This window comes from Esox lucius, chromosome 10, assembly GCF_011004845.1.
Source record: "Esox lucius isolate fEsoLuc1 chromosome 10, fEsoLuc1.pri, whole genome shotgun sequence".
NCBI classification, from domain to species: domain Eukaryota; kingdom Metazoa; phylum Chordata; class Actinopteri; order Esociformes; family Esocidae; genus Esox; species Esox lucius.
The window spans coordinates 14,212,029-14,225,222 of record NC_047578.1 but is presented as its reverse complement, the minus strand read 5'-3'; the positions used below and the strand labels follow the sequence as shown (position 1 = coordinate 14,225,222).

Genomic DNA, 13,194 nt, shown 5'->3' with positions numbered 1-13,194 from the left:
GACAGGGTTAAGCCAAAAAGCTAATTTTGCAACACAAAGTGAGGGGGAGGTTGAATGTAGAAACCATTTTTCCTGTGTAGGGCTGATATACGTCACGTAAACACATACACACACACACGCACACACAGCTTGCCACTCTGTGTGGCTGAAAGCACATTGTTGGGTAAGCTTGAGTCTATAACAGACAGATCTTATGTAATTCATTTTTCATGTAATCCAAATCAACAAAACATACCAAGTGCATAGAATAAATAATAAACATAGCACTACATTTCCCTTACAAATTAGTTATTTAGCAGATGCTCCCATCTGAGCTACAAGACAAAGCATTAATCTCGTAATAGGCACTAGCCAGGTAAGACAACCATGGATCAGTCCTCTCATAAACATGTTTAACTACATAAAACAATATTTAGTGCAATGCAAAATTCATAAACATCTATGCAAATCAGTTTCTCTCCACCTTATAAGTAATGACATACTGTGTTCTTTTATCAAATTTTTGGATCTGGTTTACTTTCTTGAGTTACATGGTGTGCCAGAGGAGTTCAATGTAATCACAGCTATGTTTACCCCAATTTTTCCCCCTCTGTCCTGGACCTTGGTACAGTAAAGATACCTCTGGTTGCATGTCTTGTGTGTTATGGACAAGTGCATGGCCGGTTCTAGGCATAAGCAACACAGGCAGTCGTTTGGGCCCCCACCACTAGGGGGCCCCAACCACTAGGGAAGAAGGTTGGGGCCCCCAAATGGCTAGAGACGGCACTGGACGAGTGTCTGAACAGAGAACCAACTGCTTTAATAAACAAATCACACAGACAATTCTAAAACAAACCATCCCCTTATTTTCTTTATACATTTTACCCGGGAGGTTGATTGAGCACATTCATTTTCAGTAACAGCCTTGGGAACAGTTACAAGAGTTGAAGGAGCCAATTGAAAGTTGGGGAAGATTAGGTGTCCATGACGATATTGGGTTCACACATCCTGCTCTTATAATAAGTACCACGGGATCTTAAAGTGACCACAGAGAGTCAGGACCACTGTTTGACCTTCAAATACGAAATACTGCAGCCTACACAGAGCAATATCTCCATTCACTGCTGCGGGACATTTCAATCTCTATAGACCCCTGGCCCTCCAACAGCACTTCCAGCAGCATCTGGTTTCCCATTAGAGGCAACGAGCTGGACCCGAGCTGGACCCGACCTGCTTTGCTTCAGAGCCGAACCTGCAGTGGGATGAAGGGCGTTCTGCTGCTGGCAGGATAGTACTTCTTGTGCATGACGAAGGTACGTGTGTGTATGTAGGACAGAGGTCATCCAATATCTCTGTCTGATGCATTGGTAAATTATACAGGCACAACACTCACTTGTCCTCCACAAAACTGGCTCTGTTTGTGTGTGTGTGTGTGTGTGTACGCATGCGTGTGACAGACAAACAATGTTTTTGTTCTGTACACCCTGTGTCTATGACATGAGAACGGCATGGAGATTTGTATTGGTCTAATAGTAGGCCTATTCAGAAGAGCTGGGTTATGTTCAGTAGTTAATAGGGCACACAGTATGGAAATATTCTTCATTGAAAAATGTTAACTTATCAGGTCCAGGTAAAGCCTACCAGTTTAATAATGTCTCTATATTGAACACCACCCTGTTCATTGAGCATTGAAGTATAAAACTGACGGTTGGACACAAGGGGACGGCCGCAGCGCTTCCTAGGGCTAACTAACTCCTCTAGTCCGGAAACAGTTGTTCCATGCTAGGGAATATTATCATCAGGCCACTGTCTCTCGGATGTAAGGCCTAATGAGTCTGTTTTAATTCATATCTGACCGTAGCGCTGATCTCATTAAACCTCCACAGTAGGCCCGGCTCATCAGCTGATTGCCTCCTCCACAAGTCATTTCCTCTGGTTAGGAATGGAAAAGCACCACAGCTGCTGATGAAACCACATGCTGTACTAGGCCCGTGTAAAGGTTTCATTCCTTTCTCTGTGATTTTGATGAAAACGTTATTTTTTGTGTGGTGGGAGACTGGGAAGGGCGAGTAATAACATAGGTACTGGGAATGATGAGTGGCAGAGTAGCATTCTAACAGGCTGGTGGTAATGAGATAGGGGTCAGAGCTGGTGGAGGCTCGGTACTGGTGGTGTGGATTACCTTGACATGCTATTCTCTGAGCCTACCACTACCCAGGCTGATGGGCTGAGTGGTGGGGGATGGGTTGGGAGGAATGGGATTTTTTTTTCTCTCTCTCACTCTGGTAAATCACTTCAATTTAAGGGGGATTTATTTGCATGGGAAACATTTGTTTACATTGCCAAAGCAACTGGAAAATAAGAAAGATAAAATCTAAATAATGAATAGCAAAAGTTTTTCAGCGATACCATGTGAACGTTAAACCTGTTTCAAAATCATGAAGACATTGAAAATGTTATGTTAAATAAAGAGTTAATGTTTGAATGGTAACAGATAGTAGATAGAAAGAAAAATATTTTGCCTTTTCCGACAGGTCACGCTTCTTGCTGCTGTTCCCTGTGTTATATTATGTTTTACTATTCTACTGCTACGTTAATGCCAGAACTATTGCAAGGGAATCATTTATTCCACAAGTTATCTGTTTTTGGCCAAAAGATCTTTTACCTACAGCATTTTTTAAATAGCATGTCATTTGTTAGGTTACATTGATTATTGCTCTGTTCGAGTAAGTGGTCATGTTAGTGTGGTCAGAAAGTGGTTGACTGAGCGACTCTGTCACGTCCTCCCTCCCTTGTGGTGCCTTGTTGTGCTTCTTGTTGTGTTTCTTCGGGGCAATGACTTAGGGGGCGTGGCGTCACTCCTTGGAGTAGAGGTGGCACCAGCTGTCCCCAATTGGCGACCACTCACCTGTTCCTGCTTGGCTCATCCCCGGCTGTATTTCTGAGGAGCCCTGATGACCAGTCCATGCCAGATGGTTGATCCACAGTCGTACGTGTTACGTTTGCCCCAGTCTACTGCTAAAATCCGCTCAGTTAACGCCCAGTCAGTGTTGTCTGTTACTTACCTTGTTCTCCTGCGACCACAGGATTCCACCAGAACGACCACCGCCAGCTTGTGTACCGACCTCCTGCCCGTCTATGACTACTCTGCCTGCTACCTGCCTGTACCTCTGCCACCAGCCTGTGTACCAACCTCCTGCCTGCCCATGACTACTCTGCACATGCTCCTGCCCTCGAACCAACCCTACTACTTCCCCAGCCTTTCCTGCTCTCAATAAATATGCATTGTTGCACCTCACTCGTCCGGTCTGCGTTTGGGTTCCTACCAGTGCTGACAGACTGTGGTCTGAGGTCTGGATTTTGTAGTCAACACATTTCAAATGTAAGTTTTATTAGCAGTATGCACAGGACACATGAGAAAACACACAACTACATTCTAACCGGCAGGTTCCCGCGTAACATAAAATGAAATAATCATCATCATCAGTTGAGCAGCGTTGGAGATCAGAACAGGTCAATTGTGCAATAGACTGATGGCAAATACACAAAACTTAGAAATTGTCTTGGATATTGTTTGTTAGAGACAATGCTTAAATAAAGTCTGCATCTGAGCGACGCCAGGCCCATTAAGGGCATGTGACTGGATTGTGAAAGGTCCCAGATATTGTTGCAGGATTTTGTCAGCTGTCCTTAAGATCGATGTCCTGGATGAGGGGGCTGTCTTCACCACCCTCTGAAGGGCCTGTGGAGAGCGCTTCCATTAACGGTCAGGATGCTGTTTGGGATGTTGTGATGACATTTGGAGAGGACACAGGGTGGCACGCCAAATTATTTAGTCACCTTAGAGAGAAGAGTTGCTGCTATGCCCCCTTGACAACATCGGTGGCCACACAGTCGTGGGAGAACTGGGCAGAAAGCAGTGTTCATTTGGGCAGCTATTTTAATAATTAGCAGTTTACTTATACTCTGGACAGCAGTTAACTGTAAACTGTAACTGGACAAGGCTAGCTGAGATTTTGCATAATAGAAGTTGTGAATTGTTGGTAAGAGAATAAATACATTTATAGAAGAAAAAAATACAGATATGACAGACTAAAATGACAATTTTATTAATGTTTCGTTAGTTAATATTAAGTAATGTATCATTTCAGTTATATTTGAAGTCATAGCCTTCTTTCTACTGAACAATAAATAGTAAAATACCTATTTATTGTATAATGTGGACACTGAAAAATTACAGTAGGCCTGTTGTCCAAAATAAAATACATTCCGGTTCTACTGTTCATTTCTGTGTGCTCAAAGCAGTTTTGCAGCCGAGTCAGCCTCATCTGTCCACTGTCTCATTGACCTCAGTATAGGTGGCCAGCTCTTGAGTTATTCCTTGTAGGCAGAGACCGGTAGATGAAGAAAGAAGGAACATGTAGATGAGCTAGTACAGGCTTTGTGTTAAATCATTTAGCGCTTCTATTGGTAATATTTAAAACATCTACAAGCTGTCTTGCTCAAAGTCAGTACCATATTTTTTCATCTTGTCGGCTCTGGAATTTGATATAGCTACTGGTTACTAGTCAGATAGTCTGATTGCTAGGCTTCCTGCAGCCCCCATGTTCCATAGTCTCCAGTGTTGTGTTTGGGCGGGTTAGCTTTGAACCAGTAGCTCTCCCTCTGTATTTCTCCTTGTATTTCTGTATGTCTTTCAATCTCTTTCTTTCTCATTCTTTTTCATTTTAAATCCATGACTATAAGGTGGATAGCCAAATAAACTATATCCGTTGTTGTTTAGTCAACATAACTACGGCAAAAACCTAGACAGCCTACTTAATAGCCATATCAGAGTGTGTTTTTGTTTTTGTGGCTATGTGTGTTTACACGGCTGTGCGTGCTTGTGTGCCTGTGCTTCTCCACCCACTGTGACGTTTATCTCATTTCATTACTTTGAGAGGATGACATCCGAGCAGAGGGTTCATAGATGATGAGATATCGCTTGGTCATTTGGGAGTGTCACGTACGTGTGCGCGCACACATTTTAGGTTGTACTATTCTTGTGAGTTCTCAAATGAATCATTAATACATAACCTTAACGCCAAACACCTAACCTTAATTTTAAACCTAACCTTAACTCCCACCACTAACCCCTAATTGTACCTTAAAGCTCACCTCTAAGCTGAAAATAGTGTTTGTACCCATAGGGACTGGTGAAATGTCCCCACAAGGTCAGATGTTCCTTATTTTACTATCCTTGGGAGGACATTTGGTTGTCACCATGACAGTGAAACAAGGACACACACACACACAGGCCAAACCCACAGCCCGTCTCCCTCCCCTTCTTCCATCCATCGGCTAATTACATTTAGCCCCCTGGTCCACTGTTAACTGTGGAACAGCTGGGCTTGGTGGTTCCTGGAGAACAGATACTGCCGACCATGAATCAAACTATTTCTGCTGCAGTCATGGAGGAGTGGGGGGGTGGGGGGGTGGGGGGCAAAGACATATAGTGTCTCATTCATATCCACTTCCTTGACTGAACAGAGGGAGAGAAAAATGGCAGCAGGAGTAAGAAAGACCAGCATATGATTCCTTTCTTTGTCTGATTTGCGTATTCTTTGCTTTTTTGTGAGTCAGAAAGATTTCCCCATACCGTCCTCTGCCCTGTGTTTTCATCTACTGGCCATGACCATGGTTTTATGCCCAGCACTGGTTGTTTGGCCCAACAGAACAGCATGATGCATCTGGTAATGGAGAGCTCCAAGGACATCATCTTCCAGGGTTATGGTCAATCTGACAACAGAGCGAAACGTTTAAAAACCTTGTGCAACACTGACTGAAAATGAACAGTTCTTATCTGTACCTTCCTGTATCAGCATGTGTTCTTCCAGTTTTTGTCTGATTAATTCTAGTGATCATAACACACACATTACAAGACAACTAAAACAGACAGTGGTGCAGTGCATTTTGAAAATGAAATACAATACATTGGTTACATAGTTCTGTTACAAACAGATCAATTTAGGAGGCAGGACTCGAACTTTCAGGGGGCTTTCCAGAGGCCAGTTATCTGCATACCATGTCCCAGTGACCATGTGTGCCTTTATCTAAATCCTTGAGCACACAGGCCAGAGAGTGAGGTCTATATAGTACTTAAGCCAGTGGCTAAAAGAAGAGCTGGATGGTGTATGTCCCTTCCAGTTAAGAAGAATCATTCTTTAGACTGAAAGACACAAGTGATAGTAGACAAATCTTTAAATTAGACAGACTATTTTTCAGGAAAACATTTAACAGAACACAGTGGAAATTCAACAAGGAAATGGAAAGAATTGTTGACCGTGTATAATTACTGGGTGCACAGTATGTTTTCATTATAACTATCAGGAATTTGTATACTGTATTGAATATGGGGATTAACAAGTTTCTGGGAATTTTTATTGATCTCTGGCCTGCCCTCCAGAACAGTAGGTGACAGTAAAGAACCTTTAAAATGGCTAACTCCCCCAAAAAACGTCACAACTCAGAGAATCGCAGAATACATCAGACCGAGCACTAGTCCAGTGTTGTGTATCTTCTTCATGACCTTTGCAAACTTTGCTTATGTCAGCAGATAATTCCTGTTATCTAAAAAATCTTTGCACTCCCAGGTTAGCTCCTTCTTTTCTGCCACCACCCTGGTAATGAACTGTCTCCATCTAAGCAGACCAAATATTATCAGACTATGGCTCTCACCCGGAGTTGGTTTCACTGAGTGCCTGATTCGCACATTCAATTGTTTTGCCCTAGTACAAAGCAAAAGATCTTGTCAAGGAGAGAATATGTTGCCTTCCTCTTGGCCTTACCTAATTCCAACTATCCTCAAGTAGTTTGTTTTATTTCTATTGATAAGTGCATCTAAGTCTTTCAGGCCATCTTCCTCTGACTGTAAAAACTCCTTCTGGCCTCTGTCGGTGTCTTCCACTAAATCTCCAATGCTTTTCTTTGTTCCCACCATCCTATCCAAGATTGCTTTTGTGTCTTTGTTTAGGGGGTTAAAGGATTGCTTGATGATGTCCTTCTGAAGGTTCTGGGACCATCTTGTTTTCATCATCAAAAAGTATCTTGCCTCCGGCACCACCGTGGTTGGATCGGTGGCTATTGTTGTTTTTGCTAGCCTCCATGCTAGCTTTGCTATGCTCATTGCACTTTACATTTAGAGTCAGTTTTTTCTGCTTCCAGTTCAGTTTTGACCTGTTCTCATTCATCCCTGTGGTCTTTGAGCTTGTTTGCTCTATGAACCTGGTGGTTATTTGCCATTTCCCACCATATTTGAGTAAATATTCCTGTCTGGGTGTCCAGCTAGCGCCTAGCGTGCCATCCTCACCTGTCACCCCCCATGACTCTGAAATACGACCAAGATCCGCTACAGTCCTCCAACCATGTTTGACCTAATATAGGGGAAACAAGGAAAGAAGGAAATGGGGGAGGGAGAAAACATAATTATGGTGATCAACAAATCCCATGGAAGGTTGTAGAATGTTTAATTGTGTGGCGTCTTTCTAACCCCTGTAAGCCCTCGATGCCCTTGAGGATTCAGTGTAACGGATCACTTCTCATGTATTCTACTACCCAAGGTGTCTTTTCTATTGTCCATTTTCATAATATATGTAATTTATTCAAAGAGTCTTATTGTACGGTACGTTTATATATTTTGTGAGTGGAATCACCAGCATCGCTAGCAGAGTTTTACCCGCATAGGATCACTTCACCTTTGAAACGCTGATGTGTTCTAGACATGCTAGTCAGGACAACAGTAAAGAGACTGACACAAAAATGTATGTTGTCAGGCAGAGATCATTAGTGATCATTTATTTTACAATTTGCCCTGCTCTAACCCTTTGTGAATATCCACATTTTTTATCACGTTTGTCAATGGCTGGTTTTGAGTTCAGGTCATGTGTTCGGGGGTAGGGTTGGTAAAGGGCATTAGGAAGAGGAGGATCAGTCACATGTTCAGTGGAATGTCAGGCTGGTGTGAAAAGGCTGGACGCAATCATCAGTGCACAGACCGGCAAAGAGAAAGCAAATTCCTTTTTCGGACATAGCAGCGCTGCTCAGCCCATGATATTTGTTATTGTTGCGTATTACATGCAAAGTAATATCTGGAAGTGCAGGAGATGAATGTAACACAGCAGCCCAATGAAGAGGAAATATATTCCATAGACTGTCACTATAATGATTAATCATTACTGGTCTAATTCCACCCCCCCCTCCCCAGGCTGCTACTTACCCACTCCATCCTCCATTTCCCATTTCTCTAGCACTATTCCTGTGCTTTACTGAATTTAATCACTTTACCTTTTCCCTCTCCATCTTCTGTTGTGGATGTAGCCTATCGCCCACAATCTCCTGCCCTCTCTCTCTCTCATCTCTCTCTCACTCTTCCTTTACTTCTCTCTCCAAACCCTTTCCCTGCTATGTGCTTGAAATGCCCTTGTGACGGCGCCAGGCAGGCAAAGTCTTTGAGGAGACCAGTGAATTGGTTGTATAATTGTATCTGTTATGTAACAGTGAATTAGGCAGGAGATATGTTTCAAACGAGGACAGCAGTGGGGATTGGTGGCACACCGCAGTGGGAGAATACTGTGTTCTAGCTTCACTGCCTCACAGTCAAGAGGGGGAGGGGAGGCAAAGTATGTGTTTTGTGTCTGTGTTGGAGTGGGCAAGAGAGACAGAAAGATGTGTGCGTAGGCACAATGGTAACAATATGAGTCACCACTGTGCTGAAGGACAAGTGACATGAATCCTTGAAAGCTCCATGAAACATTTAAGAGCTATCTGACAGATTCCTCAACACTTTAGAGCTTAGCACATGTGTAAGAGAACAAAACATTTCATTGAATGCTTGGTACTTGCCAGAATGAAAAGTGTACGCTTGCATAAGATCAAAGTACAGCTACAGTTCATAACCCATGATCTGTGCAAGTTTCTACAGCAATCAGTTGGCTGTGTTGGGAAGGGATATAGTCCGCAATGAGCATTGACAGCCTTGTTGCTTAACTTGTATATTGTGGTAACAAAAAACTCACACTAATACATGGGCAGTACAGGAATCTTAAAAAAACTAAACAGTGCATAGTTTTTGCTGTTTTAAACAATTAACTACAACCCAATGACAAAAACATAGGAACAAAAGATAAACAAAGGAAAACCAAACCAACATTCCAAGATTCCATGCCCCCCCCCCCAACAGACATGACCCTCTTCACCGCACCTATTGCTCAGAATTAGGGGCTAGGACATGGATCTAGACTACATCATTGTTGGACATTTTAAATAGGAGAGGCTGCCAGATCTTATCGATTTTGGTTGGATCACTCAGTATACAGCATATCAAATTATATGTGTTGGGTGTTTTCCCATATTCCATTGTTTCCCAAAACATCAAGATACATTTCTTCCTCCCATGTCTCATTACAGTCCAATCGCTGTGCAGGTTAGAGCACAGGGGAAAGCTGTGGAGTAGTTTTCACTCTGCAGCTTGTCACATGAATAAGAGGCATCTGGGAAGGTCTTATGAAATTTGGTTTTGGAAAAGTGTAATCAAATTGTATTTACCAGGTAAATATCATTTAACATGAAATAATGCATTCCCGAGTTATCCTTACAGTCTGCTATGAACATTTAATTGCCTTGCTTCATTTCATTTCATCACTAGTCTTGAGGGATTGACAGATTTAGAAAAACGCATCAAACCCAGAAGGTCTAGCATTTTCAAATACAGAAAGCTGTTTTCTAACTGTCTCTAATCTGTAAGTATCTGAAAAAGTTATTTAATAAAAGATCATAGGTTTTCCTCTCCAAATCAAAGGAGGCAAAGGCTCCTTCAGTGTATAAATCCCCAGATCTCTCCATCGCTCCAAGGTATTATCAAGGTTAGTAGGGTGAAGGAGGGGTTTCTCACTATCAGGAGCATGAATGACATTGTTCTAAGGTTGAAATGACCTTTAATTAGCCTCCAGATGTGGAGTAAGCTATATATAATAGGATTACCATTAAAAGTATTCTCTAGGCAGACAGAGGAAATGATCATAGCTCCAATGGAAAAGAGGTGTCAATCCTCACACTACTTCCTGTTCCAGTTGGATGAAGTGTTGTCAAGCCTGAATATAACAGAGCAGATGTTAGCGGTTCAATATTAAGATACACAATATGGGAGAGACAATACTCCCCCATCTTGGATTTACAGAGGTGGTCTTTAACACATCTTGTGATTTATAACCCCAGATGAATGGGTTGTTGAGTCCATTGGCTTATTAAAGGATATATACACTCATCTAAAGGATTATTAGGAACACCTGTTCAATTTCTCATTAATGCAATTATCTAATCAACCAATCACATGGCAGTTGCTTCAATGCATTTAGGGGTGTGGTCCTGGTCAAGACAATCTCCTGAACTCCAAACTGAATGTCAGAATGGGAAAGAAAGGTGATTTAAGCAATTTTGAGCGTGGCATGGTTGTTGGTGCCAGACGGGCCGGTCTGAGTATTTCCCAATCTGCTCAGTTACTGGGATTTTCACGCACAACCATTTCTAGGGTTTACAAAGAATGGTGTGAAAAGGGAAAAACATCCAGTATGCGGCAGTCCTGTGGGCGAAAATGCCTTGTTGATGCTAGAGGTCAGAGGAGAATGGGTCGACTGATTCAAGCTGATAGAAGAGCAACTTTGACTGAAATAACCACTCGTTACAACCGAGGTATGCAGCAAAGCATTTGTGAAGCCACAACACGCACAACCTTGAGGCGGATGCGCTACAACAGCAGAAGACCCCACCGGGTACCACTCATCTCCACAACAAAAAGGAAAAAGAGGCTACAATTTGCACAAGCTCACCAAAATTGGACAGTTGAAGACTGGAAGAATGTTGCCTGGTCAGATGAGTCTCGATTTCTGTTGAGACATTCAGATGGTATTTGGCGTAAACAGAATGAGAACATGGATCCATCATGCCTTGTTACCACTGTGCAGGCTGGTGGTGGTGGTGTAATGGTGTGGGGGATGTTTTCTTGGCACACTTTAGGCCCCTTAGTGCCAATTGGGCGTTGTTTAAATGCCACAGCCTACCTGAGCATTGTTTCTGACCATGTCCATCCCTTTATGACCACCATGTACCCATCCTCTGGTGGCTAGGGATAATGCACCATGTCTCAAAGCTCGAATCATTTCAAATTTGTTTCTTGAACATGACAATGAGTTCACTGTACTGAAATGGCCCCCACAGTCACCAGATCTCAACCCAATAGAGCATCTTTAATAGAGCATGTGGTGGAACGGGAGCTTCGTGCCCTGGATGTGCATCAAACAAATTTCCATCAACTGCAAGTTGGTATCCTATCAATATGGGCCAACATTTCTAAAGAATGCTTTCAGCACCTTGTTGAATCAATGCCACGTAGAATTAAGGCAGTTCTGAAGGCGAAAGGGGGTCAAACACAGTATTAGTATGGTGTTCCTAATAATCCTTGAGGTGAGTGTATATAGGATATATATATATATATAATATATAGGATATTTAGCAAAAGGCAAAGTTGTAAAACAACATTTTCTTAACAGAGACTTGGTACTCATGATTTTAGAAACATAACTTTTTTTAAAAAAATACATTATTTGTGTGTAATTAGCGAGGAAATGCTCTGATAATTTTAATCTATCAGACACAATGGTTCGTAGACTAAAAAGTCACTGCAGTACAGTTGCAAACCGTATAGATACAGACACAGGTGATTTAGAAGTGTGCTGAAAGAGTGTTCCATTCCCTATCAGAACTGCCACCCCACTTGTCTTCGTGCAAAATGTGAAGTGATAAACTTGATAAATCACTTCACATTTACGCAATTTACGCAATTTAACGAGAGTCAGTCCGTCAGTCAATCAGACAGACAGACAGACTCTTCTTGGCCGGCTCCGCATACGCGGTCTGGCAAGAATTAATAGACTATATGTCATATTGTTGAAGTGGTTATTGACATCCCTGAATTTTGCTAGATGTTTGTATATTTACAATAAAGGCAACAACAATTCTGTTCACCGGTGATCATGCGTTCCGGAGGCATCCGGAACAGATGCCCAAGCCACCTCAGCTGACCCCTCTCGATGTGGAGGAGCAGCGGCTCTACTCTGAGCTCCTCCCGGGTGACCGAGCTTCTCACCCTATCTCTAAGGGATCGCCCAGCCACCCTACGGAGAAAGCTCATTTCGGCCGCCTGTATCCGAGATTTTGTCCTTTCGGTCATGACCCAAAGCTCAAGATAGAATTATGATTCTCGTATTAATTATTTTTAATGCTTGACAGTTATTGCATTTTCTGCAAATGACTTTGCTCAGGTCTAGTGGCTCAACTTGCTAATTTGCCCTGAAACTGAATAAAATACATGCAAGGAAGTGTTTATCTTTCCTACAAGTCAAACATTGTTTTTAGTCTCTCTCCCTCTCTCTCTTATGATCTAGTGTGTGAAACAGTTGGAAAGTAGCCTAAAGGCAAAACTAACAGTGACAAAATAATTAGTAACAATACTCATTCGCTATATTGCTAAGGTGAACGTATGTACATTTTTTGTAATTATATTAAAATCATTCCATAGGTCAAGACTAAATGAAATAAGGCCTACTCCTCTTTAATTATTCGTTTCAAATACAAGTTGTTTAATATTGTAGTCATTTTTTTTCCAGATTTAAAGATATTAATACTGTTTGTCAATTTTTCTTTATCAAGTTAACTCATGTTAATACCTTGCATTGTTCCTAGAAATTCACCACTCAGTGCTCACAGTGGATATGCCAAAGCCTGGTAGTCAGGTGCAAACACAGTTTGTAAAATATCTACGGGGCAGTCACACATCACGCAGACCAAACGACCAGCTCTTCTGTTTGATTATCATGGAAACCAGCAATCAAATGACACTGCCTGTGCGCTGAGGCCCGCCATCAGGCAGTGGATGTCCTATGGAGGAGATGAGTGAAAAACCATGTTACCCAGGAGCTCTACAAGGAAACTGGACAGGAAGGCTGTGGGATGGGAGGCAATTATTCTAATAGTGTTACGTCTAGAGTGACCCTCCACAGCACTAGCTGCCAGCCACGGGTTGGTTTTCTCCTGCTCAGAGCACTTCTGTAGTTTGTCTACTCAAGCTGAATTGAATTTAACCGTCCTTTCGAGGTCAGCGATTCGGTGCTAATGAGGAGTTAG

General features: G+C 42.3%; 2 long non-coding RNA genes across 3 annotated transcripts; one reads left to right on the top strand and one right to left on the bottom strand.

Annotated features, from left to right (window-relative positions):
- The first annotated feature begins 859 nt into the window (after window positions 1-859).
- On the top strand, window positions 860-3,277 carry LOC105012535. 2 transcript variants are annotated; one of them, XR_828164.5, is made up of 3 exons: window positions 860-1,292; window positions 2,824-2,968; window positions 3,066-3,277. It is a non-coding gene; the product is annotated as an uncharacterized LOC105012535 (long non-coding RNA). The 2 variants fall into 2 exon arrangements; XR_003782321.2 differs by having other exon boundaries at window positions 866-2,968.
- A 2,174-nt stretch (window positions 3,278-5,451) lies between these two features.
- Window positions 5,452-8,441, bottom strand: LOC109616213. The gene is made up of 3 exons (XR_002197326.3): window positions 8,302-8,441; window positions 7,328-7,391; window positions 5,452-5,757 (listed from the first exon to the last, which is right to left on the bottom strand). It is a non-coding gene; the product is annotated as an uncharacterized LOC109616213 (long non-coding RNA).
- Window positions 8,442-13,194: the final 4,753 nt, after the last annotated feature.